The following is a 14650-nucleotide window of genomic DNA, read 5'->3' as shown; positions in this document are numbered from 1 at the left end:
CTGCTACACCTCCCGGCACAGAGCTCCCGCAACGGCAGCAGCTTCACCAGCACAGACAGGCAGAGGACTGAGACCCTCCTCACCCCAACGACCACAGCCCGCAGGGGAGGAGTGACGAGCACGAGGCGCAGCAAGGGCGACAGAAGAGACACGAGACAGACAGATGTTTTCTACCCCAAAGTCTCTAACATGAGAGAGGGCAAATATTTCTTACAGTTTCTTTAAACGTCACTAGACTTGAGTTCTCACCAGCAGGCAATGAGGCCAGAACTGCTCTCGCACTGACAGGGGCAACCGGCAAAGCTGGCATCGCCGCCAGCTCTATCGGGACCTGGTCACGACCGACAAACAAGCACTGCGCGGCACATAAGGCATACCATGGCTTGCAAGATACCTGAACGTCTGCCTTTTTTGCCTTTGGGAAGTACTTGTGCCAACTACCACACCAATGGCAACTCATGGCCCAGAACTAAACTGAACCGGACAGACCCCAGGGAAGGGTGCAGGGGCCTCGGGAAGATCGTGATACACCCACAGTGTAGGACAGGGAGGATGACGCTATTCCGTTAAGCAAACAATAATCATTTCTGTAACCAGAAGAGAAATGGGAAGATGGCAAAAACCTATTTTGACATGATGCAGAAAGGAAAGCATTCATTAATTTCTAGTAACAGTCTTTATTCTTGTAGCAATTTTTATAAACTGACCAGAGGTATCACTTGTAATTTGCTTGTCAACCCTACACTTGTGAAGAAACTTCTCATGAGGAAGGGGAAAAATCCCTAATTATTAAAAACAACCCCAGACTGTGCCTTCAGTGTTTGGTCTGAATCCAGTACCGGCAACTGAAACTGTTCAACAGAAGGCAGCAAGGACTTCTCAGGGGAAAGCTACAGCGTCAGGCCATGCGTTCCCAGTAAAAACTGGCCTTTTTTCTCCCCTCCTCCCAACCTTATTATTCCCAAAAGATACAAAGAAAATACAAGATTGTTGGGATTTCTATAAGAAGATTTGGCAGGTTTTTCATATTTGTTTAGACTGTAAGATATAATTTGAATTTGGGGCTTGCCTCTTTCTCTCTCTCGCTAAGAAGAAGAATGAGTTATTTGTTCTCTGAATAAGTATTTGTTATTAGTGGATCAGACATGGATAAGGTATATTATTACAACCATGTTTGTTAGGTATGATTTACATTGTTTGCTGCATATCATCTTAGGCTGTCTTTAATTTTGTTATACTTTAGGGGGTTTTTGTTTGGTTTTATGCATTTAGTCACAGTTGGTTGTGTTTTGAACTTTGAAAAAAATTAATACAAAGGAAATTAAAAAAAGAAAAAGAAAATATTTTCAAAATTATGTGGAAATCAAATCTATCCCTCAGTAATTTGATTTGTAGGAAATGGAGAGCAAAGCATTACAAAGCATTACAAACAGAATGCCTTGAAGTGCATCATAATTACTTACATGTGCAAATACATTGTCTAGGTTTAGGCATTCAGTTAATAATAGTCATAATAGTTCTGTGCCCTTACACAGGGTCTTTCATCCAAGCTTCTCCAGGTTTGCATAAGCAATCATTAACTAATGCTTGGGCACCCACAAGTACTCTGCTGCTCGTAAGGATGGAGAAATAGGGGCAAAAGCTCTCCAAGGTCAAGAACAAATTATGATTTGGTGTCAAGGTAGGAGAGAATTGCAGATGATGGTTTTCTAACTACAGGCACATCAGAGATGCAGAAGTTTGTAGCTGATCCTACGTTTCTACAACTTAATGGCTCTGTAAGAATGAAGGAGTGCAACAAATGTGCATCTCAGACCTCCTGTTCCACAAAGTTTAAAGGCTGAAAATTGACATAAATCAGATCCATGGCTAATCTTTGGTGGAACTCTGGTATATACAAAAATACAGCAATATTTTGTATCAAAGGACAAAGACTGACAAATTTGCCCTGTTTGGAACTCTACCAATGTGAATGGCTCTCATCTGAGGTTCCACAAATGGTTTTCAGACCATGCATTCTTCATGGAAATCTGGGCTGAATGTCGAAGGAATCTGGAAAAAGGTACCCTACAAAGTTCAGTTGTTACAGAAAGTCCCCAACACCAATTTCACGCTTGTAGATTATTCTCACATTGATCTCTTAAGTTTTAAGTACCTGAAACTCATAACAAAACTCTGAGCATGCCATATCACCCAAAAGCTTCTCCACAATTCCTGCCAGGGAAGAAATGCTGTGTTTTATGCTCTTCTACTGTTTACTTGCATGCCACTTCCTAACTGCACACCTGTGTTGCTCTCACCCCCAAGCCAAGAGAGAAACCCGTGGTTTCTGCAGTCCAGGCCCTTTGCTCCTTGCTAGCCGAATGTCCATCCCTAACTTACATGAATACACGTTTTCATGCTTCACTAGATGACCAAAACCCAAGACCGCCAAATTATTTTTGCTGTTTCATTTAGCCACGCAAAAATGCTAATGCTTTATACTACTACCTGCTGAAAGAGCAATAAGTGCTACACTGCAGTTACTGACCCACGCAGGTATACAACTGCCTGTTCGAAGGATTTGACATTAACACATCCCATTTTCGTTTAGCCTACATTTCTGTGCTCCATGTAGCTGCGACAAGAAAGCATTTCTCTATATTACCTGTTGTGCTTTACACTAATAAAAACACTGGATATTATTTATTTGTCTGGCTGACTGACAAAGCCAGGCATCAAAGCATCATTCCGGTGTCACATACTTCAACACTCTAATCTTTCAGAACTTGTAAAGCAATCTCTTACGGCGCTTTGTGGGCTGTGAGATCACCCTGACAAACTGTGATAATGTTGGCAATCTCCGAATGGGTGTTCATTTGCAATCTTCCTACAGAGGAATTGCTACGTTTCCAAATTTAAGGGCTTGACATAATCTGTCTCCACAAAGCTATCAGGGTCTGTCATAAGGCTGTCTGTGACCCAGGGATTTTATGGGGTTAATATCTATCCCCAGTGCAACTCCATCGTAAGCAGTGGAATTACCTAGAGTATGACTTTCTCTATCTATTTGCTTTCTTTCTCTTTATTTAAAACACCCCTTATTTGTATTTTTTTTTTTCAAGTGCAAACAGCACCCAGTAGTAACATCTGAGTCAGGCAGGGGAGATTGCTCCTCCAAATCATGACCAGTTTCTTACAGTTCATGCCAAACCCTCTGCTCCCCTCATCACACGTAGCGACTGAGAAACAATGCAAAAGTCAGGTCAAGCTACAAAGCTATTGCCATCATCTCTTCCCTTCCATATGCTCCCAGTACTGGCAGTCTCTGGGCTGCAGTCCACAGGATATCCACAATTATGGCCCAGATTGAGGGAGGGGTAGAAAAACGATGGTACTCTGCCAAGTATGTCAGAACCTGAACTTGATCCATTTTCTAATTGAAGCTGGGGACTGTGGGACAGTACCACGTTCTCTGTAATCCAGCTAAAGGAAGGAAAATAACTTATCATCTCCAAAAAAAAATAAAGTCAGTGTTAGTGCAGACCTAACATAAATAACTATTTTATATTTGCCTCTGAACCTTGTCTTTAACTAAAGAAATACGCTGTCTTGACGTAGAAGGAAGATTTTGAAAATGCTGTAAGACTGTTAAGCACCACAAGAAAAAGTGAGACAGAGGGAGAGTCAGTCTTCATCATATTTATGAGGGCCACAAAACTGCTAGTGAAGTAATTTAATTTTGAAATTACTTAGGAGTCCTTTAGAAAAGCTGGGAACACAGGATGGAAATAGAAAACTAAAAAAAGTGCATCCAGTGTTTCAAAATAAGTTCCCTGCACAACACCCTTTCCCTGCTATCATCCCCTTAGGCAAATTTACCAGCTCGGCAGTTCCTCGCGGTTAACGGAAGATCCTCCCCAAATCCCGCTCAGGGTGTGGGTGAGCCGCTGGGACCTGGCCACAGCCGGGTCGAAAAGCCCGTGCCAGGGCACTGGCGCTCCACGTCAGCGCAGCACTGAGGCACAAGCTCAGCGTTAAGCACTGGCTTGGATATTCTGCTGAACTAATGCTGGGACGTTTCGCTTTGTACATTTTTACAAAAGAAGTTCCCTTCCTGGGATTATTCCATCTAATCAAAACCAAAATTGTTAAAGATGCACTGTACTTTGTTTTACCCCCATTTAAGCTATTTTCTGCATTTCATTCTCTATGGAAAAGGAAACTCAGCGTCACTATCCAACCTCAGGAATAAGCACCTAGCTGCAATGCTACTGGAAAATTTTTGAATTCAAATAAATTCCAAACTTGTATTTTGGCCCGAAATTATGGCAAACTTGCTCCTGCTCTCGTTGTTAGTAAAACGCCTACTGCTTTTACCAGGAGCAGCAATTATCCCTCGTGTCTCTTTAATCCTTCAGAAAAGCGTGGAAGCTTTGGAAGCCCAAGGTAAGTGTTTTAATGTGTGTATTATCTTCCGTAAGATAATACTGAAGTCAGTAGGTTGCATGGATATAAAAAAAAGGCTGCATGAAAAGATAGCACAAAGATCCGTGGGCTTCAAAAGGTTAATCGGCATCACTAATACAAACACTGCAGATGGGACAGTCCCGAACACAGCAATGAAAACAGTATGTACTTTTCCTTCCTACAACTCCCTTCTCGAGGGCTAATGTTTTTATTTTACAGTAAGCTGAGAATTGGTGAGCAGACTTGTATACTAGTTATTATTTGACTCTTTTCTAAATAAATCTATTTTTAAAGAAGAAAAAGTCAAAGGAAAGAGCCCCACCTCTCAGCTAGTGCCACTTCAGATGCTTTTTGCTAACCACAGCTGAATTATAATAATGTTTCTCTTTTTTCATTTATATTTTTTAGTATTTTTAATACTGACAATAAGTCACTATGCACCCAACATTTTCTGAAAAATTTTCTAAAAAATAAAGAAAACAAACTAGCACTGGTAGATCACTATTTATAGAGAGAAAGAATACAGAAACATATTAAATTTATCATAAACAATATGACCATACCATGACAGCAACTTTTAATGTAATTCATTTGTCATATAAATTATGTCCCTGGGGATATCCTATATAAAATTAATCAGGTCAGAGAGAGAGGAAAAACAAATCAAAAACTTCTCAAAACTCCAGCAAACAATACATTTTAAACATAGCAGTATCAACAATCTCACTGTAAAGTTCCTCCTTCCTCTTCCTCTATTCTTCTTCCCAGGAGACCAAGATCATCAGATTGAGAATCATCTTGGCCCACCAAGATCAAGGAAATCATATAGGTTCAAGTACACAACATTTCTGAAATTGAAAATTTTGCAAGCAGCTCTGTCTTTCTGAACTACAAACTCCCTGGAAGAATTCTGAAATATAATTGAGTAAAGACATTCATTGTGTCAATGTGGCTTTCAAGCACAAAGCTACAATTGCAAAATCTGGGCATGATACATTCATCACACAACACAGAAAAGCAAGGGGGAGGAGGGCAGAAGAAAACAATAAGAATTTTAGACAAATTTTAATACTGGCCAAACTCATCCTCAAATCAAAACTCTGAAGCTTTGCCTGTTCATTAGCTTCTCTAGAGTTTAGGCAAAAAGGAGTTTGCCCGTGTACTTTTCCTGTACCGCTCTGGCTTCATTTTGTGCAAGAAACAAGACTTCGCTTTTTTCACGCTTCTCAACACAGCTCACTGAATTGCAAGTGTTGATACACATGCACCCAATCCAACACATTTTCTGACTCCATTCAGAACACAGATCAAATTTTACTCTTCCTCATGCCAGTGCCACCTTCCAGTGTAGACTTGAGTAATACGGGCAGAATAGGAAGACAATAAAATGCAGGGGAGTAACTGAGTTGATGGTGCTTGATCATTAACGACATTAACCGACTGCACTAATGGATAACTCCACAGTACAAATTTCATCTGGGTCATGTGAGGGCATGAGATCACATTTCTGCCAGCCCTTGTATGTGTTAATGTTAGCAGCGGGGAATAAAAGAGATCAGATAAGGCATGGAGCTTGCTGGTAAAAGTCAACACATCAAAATATATTTTTAAAACTGCATCAGAAGAATGCATTTATAATGGATCTGTGCTTTGCGTTTTGAGGTGACAGGGTTCTCGATCTGGTAGAAAGTTCCCAAAGCTTGATTTACTACATTGTCAAAATATAGCCTGAGGGGACAATCTGACTTACAGCATCTTTATGACTGGTGATGAAAGAACCTTGCTTGGCTTTTAGATCCCAAGTTTGGCTCAAGATAGTGCAGTAGAGAAGAGAACATCTTTTATTTTATGCTGGGAGTTCACAGTGCTCCTCTTCAGCACAGAATTAGGTTTTACTGTATAGAATTCTCACACACAGCTCGCTGATGGGTTAGAATTCACACCGTCAGGTTTTGGGGATATGCTTCACATCTTTCATTGTTACTGCTACTAAAGATATGCATTACAGTGTCCTCACGTCATTGTAGCATCTGTAACAGAAATCTTCAGAAAATTTGGGAAAAAATTGTGTCTTTTACCAGGCCACAGCATGTTTTATTCAGCCTTGGAAAGGCTTCAGAGTGCAGTAACCACATTAATTAGACATTATATGGACAGCCAAGGGTAGCTCAGTTACTGTGCAGCTTTTACTGTTCCTTGTCATGTTGTTTCAAAACACATTTCGTGTTTTAACCAGTCATATATACATATGAAAGCATTGCACAACACTGGACAATACTACAGATCCACAGAAAATAACTGTTTCACAAATACGAAGCAATCTGCGCAAATATAAATAGCGTGGCCCAAATCTGTTCTAAATTATGCTTATGCAAATCCATGGAAGTCAACTAGTACCGCTAACAGAATAGAACAGATAAGAGCATGTAAAAATATAAAATATGGCTCTACTGTACAGCTATCCATGGGCCAAAGCCTGCCAGCCTGGCATCACTTACATTCTCCTACTTTCCCAGCACGGCTTTACAAGAAATAAGAAAAATAAGAGTATCTGGGATTTCTAGTTTTCTCATGCACTGGAGGACACATGTCCAAGAACATATGGACTTAAATGTGTCAGCATCCTACATCACTCTTATTTCAAGAATGTTATTAATTTTTGTGGGTGGAGTCCAAAATTTTAATGCCATATTAGCACACAGTGGCTGTTTCTGTAATGCACATGTCACAGGGAGCATATGTGTAGCAGTCCAAGGATAGCATTTTAACTTGATTTCAAATGATTTTCTGAATTGTAATACTCTCTAAAGATGAAGTATTGATGCTACTAGCAGGGTATTTCACAACTTTTGTCTTCACCGTTTCATCCATCCACCTCAGTTCTGACCTCCAGGATATTATGCTATTGCAGACCTGGACTCTCCACACACAGCTGTTTCAACAAATCTCATTTTGCTCTATAATGCACAGCGTGCGACTTCAGGATTGGTATTTTCAATGCTGAACCAAGTCATATGAGTGATGTATGCTACTCTAGGCAAAAAGCAAGACTGAGATCAGAAAACTCTTTGCCCTGCTAACTTTACCTAAATTTCAATCCAAATCTTCTCAAATGAATTAGCCTCTTTACCAAACTCGCAGGTACAGACAGATACTGTGGGTATCAGCCATGCAACCACTCCAGCTGGATACAGTGAAAAACGTATTGCCAAAGGCTTTTCGGCTGTAAATCAACAGGTGGTTTGGCAGCGAGATTTCTACCTGTTTGTGGTTTTCATCTTTGGTTTCAAGACAGAAAATGAGACGATACCTTTCAATGCTGCATCTCAAGCAGGCTGTACGGAGAGCAAGGTTTCATTCCAACCAAATCTCTCTCTCTCTTGCAAAGTTGAGGAAAACTGCCAACCACTGCTGCTCTTGCCATCAACACAGCGATGTAAATGTTAGGAAAAGGCAAAGTAAAGGGAGAGGAGAAAAAGGAAAAGAAAAATGTAAGTTTTACATAAACAGCAAACTGTACATAATGACTACATCTGAGGACAACAGAATAAAAATACTGGCTTTTGTATCAGGAAAGGAATAAACAAAACCTTGGAACAGCTTAATCTAAGAGGTTTTTTTGGTTTATTGGATACAAAGAATTTTTGTTTAAATTTAGTTCCAAGGGATACAATACTTTGAAAACATATGATAAAGGGACAACATTAAAGAAACCTATCATAGCATCAAAATTAACTACACCATTACTCAGAGAGCAGCCTAAGCCCCTTCAACAAACACCCTGCAAAGCAGCAGAAGCACTTACAACATATGTTCTTGCCTGCAAATAGCCCAGGGTGCAAGAGGTGGGTTTCGTTTTTTGGTTTTTAAAGCCTTCTGCATGGGCCTAACTCTGCCTTTGTTGAAGGTAGTGTTAACACACATCGAATGCAGTGGGAACCAAATGTGGATAACTGCATACTTTGAAAAATCACACCCAATATGTTCAACTGATGCCATCATTCTCTGAGGACAAGTGTAAGCTATGTAATACTACAAGTAATAGAGAGCAGTAGTCTAAAGTAAGCTTTTCAGAACCAAGGAAGCATATTTCGATACTTTTTCACAGATAATTGGGAATGTGCATCTTCAAAATAGTAGTCAAGAGTAAGTAAAGACTGTCTAGAGATCCTTGCTGTGACAGAAGTCTCAATGTCTTTTCATAAAATAAGAGTTCTTCAAAGCAACTCTCAGCAACCAGTAAGAGAACAGCCAGCAAAACTACGCTTTTCAGATTAGAGTAAGAAAATGAAACTCAGTGCCTCTCCTCAGACGTAGACGTAATGAGAATGACTTCACGCATCTGCTAGTAATCAAAATGGGTCCACATTCACCAGTACACAGAAAAGTGGAATTCTAATGATCAGTGAGAAACTTTGTTTTGCCCCAATAACTGTAAAGTCGTTGCAGGAAGTTATATGTACTAATTTACCTACAGAAGACGAGAACTGCACGATTAGATTGCATTAAATCATCTATACTAATAAAGACTGAGCTGAACAGAAAATGGAACTACCTTATCATGAAGACATAATCACTTGGGGAGAAAAGGGGCCCAAAACGTTCTTTTCCTGAGCTGGAATAAAAACACCAGCCAAGTGGGTCTTTTTTCCCCATGAGAAGGTATTTCTACAAAAATTCAGCTCTGAGAAAACCAAAATGGAAATTTCCCATCAGCTAGCTAGAAAAAGAAGAAAAAAAAGAGTAAAGAGCCTTCCAGAACCAGCAGTTGGGAAATATTTGTTTTGACTTTTCTTGGGTAAAACAGTTATTCCCAAGGAAAAATTTTATTTCAAGAAAAGAGTTTCCACTGAAAAATCATTCCAATGGAAAACACCCGGCCGCGGCTACAAAGGATAGGACCACTGGCCTCAGCCAGGGGAAGGGGAATGCCAAGCTCAGTGGACTGGTTCTGCCACAGTCCTCTTGCACAATCACGGGCAAACTGCTTCCATTCTCCACGATGCTGTTTCTCCTCCACCCTTTCTGCCTATGCAGACCGTCCGCTCGTCAGGGCAGGGACTGCTTCCCACCATATGTTGCGTCCAGCCTACTGTAACAGGCATGTGCAGTGACTTTCAGCACTGCAGTAACAACGGTATTTTTCCCTCCTAGAGCAGCTAGTTCCCAATACTGAGATGAAGAGAAAAACACAACCTATGGCTGCAACACACTGCTAATCAAACACTATTGTATACCATGGGGATGTGGGGGGGGATGCCTTTTCATCGTAGAACTAATCAGAGTTTATACACACAAAATCAGACAACTCTACAGACCAGTCTTGTGATCTGTGTTCCAAGCTGCCAGAAACAAGGCAGGAAAGAAGCGGGGGGAGGGGGAGGCATCTCCTGTGTTCGTAATGAAAGAAGAGAGATGACTGGACTAAGAGCTGATGAGGTTACAAGGCAACAGCAGTGCCATGAGTTGTTTGGGCTTAAAGCCAGATGTCTTGTATTTCCTTTGATTGTTTCTAAATAATTAATGGTATTAATTTAATCATGTGACACCACCTCACCCCCCCCCCCCCCCCTTTTAGTATTTGGCTCTGTGTACTAACACTAAATATAAAGGAGAAAACTGTCTATAGCATACTGAATATTGATGCTGTGTGTTTGGACTGCAACAACAGCTGATGCTCATATCCATAAGACTATACATCTACAGCACTCGCAGAGTGTTTTCACGAAGTAGATCAAGTAGTAGCCTTCGTACTCCATCCATAAACCAGCTCAACTATGGCATATGGACACTGCATGTTTGAAGTAGTAAAATAGAGGGTACAGCTCTCTCTCCGCCCACACTAAGATAAACCTGCCACTACTATTTCACGTAACATTTTCTGGCAAGCTCCCAGTCTTCAGTCATGCTGGTTTGCTTGAAAGAAACACTCAGAGGAGACTCTGCTTGTCTTCCTGTTTGAACAAACAAAATAATCACGCATCTTGAGCTAATGGTCCAAAGCTTAATGAAGATCATAGAAAAGAGGCTACCCATGATGTGAACATTCCCTTCTGACTTATCCACATAAGCCATCGCTGTTGGCAAAAGGAAATGGATTATGAGGATAATAAGTAACCCTGAGCTCTGGTCTAGACAAACCTTTGCTTGGAACAGTAGCCGTCAGCGCACAAAGAAAACAGCAACCACCAGCAGTAAAAATTTAACTTCTCCAAAATTTTCGACACCAGGGCACTGGCGGCAACAGCAGGAGGACCTGTGTTCCTGCACCTCTCTTGTTGAGGCTGCAAGTCTCGGAGGCACCAAGTAATCTCATGGGAATATTCTCAGCAGTAGCGTTGAGTACTAGGACTGCCAAAATGTAACAGCAGAAATCCTGAACAAATGAAGACTGATGAAGGCAGCTCCCTACTCCCTACATGCATATGTACTCAGTAAAACTGTTTGCCCGTTCTCCTACATACAACAGCCCACTCAGCTCCCCTAGTCAAGTCTCCAGTCCCACCCATCTTATCTACCCTTTTCTCCTACCACGTTTCCACTTCTCTTGAATCCCATGGCACCTACCATCAGATAGTATTAAATGGGGTAGCTGTGAGGTAATGAAGGGAGAAAGAAATCTGACAGCTTGGAGCAGACCCTTGCTTTGCCCGGCAATGCCCCAGACTTCTGGAAGTAAGGACAAAGTGATATGAGGCCTTCACAGATGTCAAAAGAAATTTCCAAAAGTATGCACAAAGCTAACCTCATCAAAAAGTACCTGTGGGAAGTCAGAGAGGGCTTGGTCACGTCTCATTTCTTACATTTTATTCATGGCTCGCTATTTGGTTGTCATTCTGCAGCTAGACTATCGGATCAAGACTGGCATTAGTGCTTTCTACAGTTACGATTCTTCAGTCAAGAACTGAAGAGTTGTCCACTAGAAAGCCTGGTCCTAATCTCAAGGACTCAGCAGTCAAGGCCTAGCAATCCTACAGGCATCTTTCTCCACCACTAACTCACCAAGCCAGTTGGGTTCATAAGAAGAAGTCTGTTTCATTACAGAAAGATCATATGGCATGTACACCTGAGCCTTTCAACTGGGGCTGGGGCAGAGCCAAAAACTGCATTGGCCCTGCACACTGCAGAGAACATCACCTGGAGGGATCACCGTGACTGCCAAATCGCAGGCTGCGGCACTGCAGAGCGAGTGGGTACCAGAGCGCAGGCTGTGGGGCTCTTCTCCAAGAAAGGAGCAGAATGAATATCAGGCTGAAACATCTCACCCTGTCCTGTAAGTCCTTCTCTAGCAAGGCTATAAGGTTGAAGAACATCACGGTTTTCTTTCTCATGGACACACATAAGCAGAGAAAACACTAAATAATATTGGTTAAAACAAGAAGAGGAAGAGTAACGTACAGAGAAACTTCAAGTAACTCCTTCCGTTCCTACTAGCTACCTACAAAGAGTGGCAACATCTATACAGGCAACAAGCACTTCAGGAATACCTGATGCCAGAGTACCCCGCCTTGAAAGTCATTCACAGAAAATGGGCACTGTGGTTTTGAACTGGAACGAGAGGAAACTGCTTCAAGATAGGAATGATCATGTAGAAATGACTAAACTGTTTATAAGGTAGAGACACTGGAAACAGCCAGCAATTGAAATAGCTGAAAAGCGTTTGAGTCTCAGCACTTTACGAACAGCCCCTGTACTTATTTGCTTGTTTTTCAGGATTTTGGGGGGGGTGGGTAGAGTGAGAAGACGGCATTTTTCCTGTGGCAACAAGGATCTCTGAAAGTATCTACATGTCAGACTTTGCTGAGAATGTATCTTTTGTTCCTTCTTCTGCTTTATTTCCCTTTAATGATAGCTTTGCAGTGAATCCCATTTGTGAGTTGTTCAAATAAATGCAAATTTTATCTTGTAAGCAATACCCTCCAAAATACTACTACAACTGAAAATAAAAATGTTAAGAGCTAAAAGGCACTGGGTCTTCCTCAGTGCCCTCATCTCCCCAGTGCACTGGACTGCTTGCTATTATTATATGTGGAGTACCAGTCAGGGTACTTGGTATTATAAATATGTACTGTATTGAAATATATAGCCCAAGTCCCCAAGGCCCAACATTCTAATTAGAATTACAGTTGTGCAAATAACTGATTTATTTGGTTAGCTGACCAAACTGAGAACACGGAAAGGAAAAAAACCAAAAACCACCTAGGTGCTTAACAAAACGGGCTAGTTTTCTGTTTGTGTTTGATACATTTCAATTAAAAAAATAGACTTTGTTTCAAAACAAAACCAGAAACCTTGTTCAAAAATATCAAAACAAAACCTTTCCATTTTCTAAAACATTTCGTTTAAATTTTTTCTCAGTTTATTTTTTTCCATAGTTTTGGCTAACCTGTATCTGAGGCAAGCAGTTTTCAGCAAATAAAATATTCAACGGAACAGTTTTACCCAGATCTCAACCTAAGGGCTGAACTGTGAGTCGACCAGCTCTAGCCTTAATGAAAGAAGAGCGGGGAGGCAGGGGATTTGCCTTCTCTTCTTGGTTCAGCCCCCGTCTTTACATCCAAGGTGAGTTATTATTTCGTTTCTTTACGGTTGACTCTCTGTCTGCACTTTGTCTCTGCCGTTTCTAAGCTCGTTGGGGTTAGATGCACCTCCTATGGCATGTCTGTACAGCACCTACCACAACAGATTGCTCATCTCAACTGGGGCCTATATGATTTACTATAATACAAATAACTGCATGACTGCAGTCAAATCTCTTTTTAATGCCAATAGTTTCACTTGCGTATATTTAGCGGCCCATCATGGGAACATCAGCTTCTTTTTAATTAATTACTTATTAACAGAGGTAAAATATGAACGGACAACAAGTCTAGATTTTTCCTGCTTCATCAATTTCAGCGCTCAAAGAAAGCATCTCGTTTACAGTTACCAGGAACCAACAGGGACATGTACTGAATGAAGCCTGAAACCCAAGATCCCCTCAGCACTTTTGTACCCCCATTATTTGGGGACAAATCCTCTCACCCCTCCAGGGAAGGAAAGGCAGCTGGATTGAAAGAGCTGCTTAGTGGAAAGCCTCACGGGCAACCCCCAAATTCTCTGAGCAGGGCTTCAGCCACAAAACTGTCACCGATAGGAATGGGAAATGCAAGTTTGATGTCTGCAAAGAGGTGGAAACAGCCTCTGGGGCTGAAGGGAAGAGGTCTGCCTGCCTCTGCTTTGGAGACCCCTTGCATCTCACAAGGTCAACTTGCTTAATCAAAAGACGACTTCAGAGTTCATTAGAAAACAAACAACACGGAAATGGAAACGAATGCAACGTTACGAACTCTTCGACGTGCAGCACTTGGGGTTGGGGGTGGGGAGGTTTCTCAAAGCACACATGGCTGTCTCTGACAATAAAGTCAGTCACGTTTTTAAAACACTGGGGATGGAGCTGCAAACGTCCCCCATTATGTCTTGAGATTACTCCCTGGGTACAGAAGGTGCGTGGGTTACTGTAAGCTCCCGTGTTACCTTGCTGAGACCATAAAGGGCAGCCCAAAGCACAGGCTGAGAAAGAACAACCGCAGAATATAGGGGGTGACTATTCCTACTGCACGGGCCAGATCCTGGGTGCCCCAGGTATCCTGGACTCCCACCGTAGCTTTAACCCCACACTATTTTCCTCCATCCTTGGGGCTGCTCCTCACCACTAGGAGACACCACCGCCATTTCACAGCCCCTGTGGCTGTGCCTAGCCCCCAGCCTCCCGCTAGGGGCACTGCCGGAGGCGTACAGACTGCATCTGTTACTGCCAAGGGCATCATTTGCAGTCGGCCATTCCCATCCGCATATGAATGCCCCCACGCCATGCTAAAGGAGCAATTATTATAATTAAAAACAAATCCTTCTCCCTGTTGATTGTCTGTACTTATTGGCCATTGCTGCCATCTAGCCAGACGCATCTCCGATATTCACAGAAGCCTTCAGCCTGTTTATTTTCCCTTTGCTGCTTGGCCTGAAGCAGGGATAAATGCATCCCTTGTTACTCACTGCCTCTGCCGAGACATTTGTAAACTTTCACAGGGTTTTCCTTTTTTTCCAACAGGTGACAAAATACTGTATAACTGCAGGTGCTCTGGGGACACAAACAGGAAAATGGAGATCAGATGCAGCTGTAGTTGGAGAAAGGGAAAAATCAAGATAAAGGCAACAGATA

General features: G+C 41.8%; 1 protein-coding gene across 12 annotated transcripts in view; it reads right to left on the bottom strand.

Annotated features, from left to right (window-relative positions):
• Positions 1-14650, bottom strand: part of ZBTB20 (zinc finger and BTB domain containing 20) — a 503318-nt gene that overhangs the window by 167439 nt on the left and 321229 nt on the right. For 10 of the 12 annotated variants that reach the window (XR_012676358.1, XM_075167036.1, XM_075166988.1 and 7 more), the window contains one exon: positions 7760-7860. The exons of the other annotated variants lie outside the window; for them this stretch is intronic. The gene's annotated coding sequence lies outside the window, so the exon portion shown is untranslated. The remainder of the gene's footprint in view (positions 1-7759; positions 7861-14650) is intronic. 12 annotated transcript variants of the gene reach the window in all.

This window comes from Calonectris borealis, chromosome 1, assembly GCF_964195595.1.
Source record: "Calonectris borealis chromosome 1, bCalBor7.hap1.2, whole genome shotgun sequence".
Lineage (NCBI taxonomy): Eukaryota > Metazoa > Chordata > Aves > Procellariiformes > Procellariidae > Calonectris > Calonectris borealis.
Note: the sequence above shows the minus strand (reverse complement) of the source record. Positions and strands in the feature narration are given on the sequence as shown.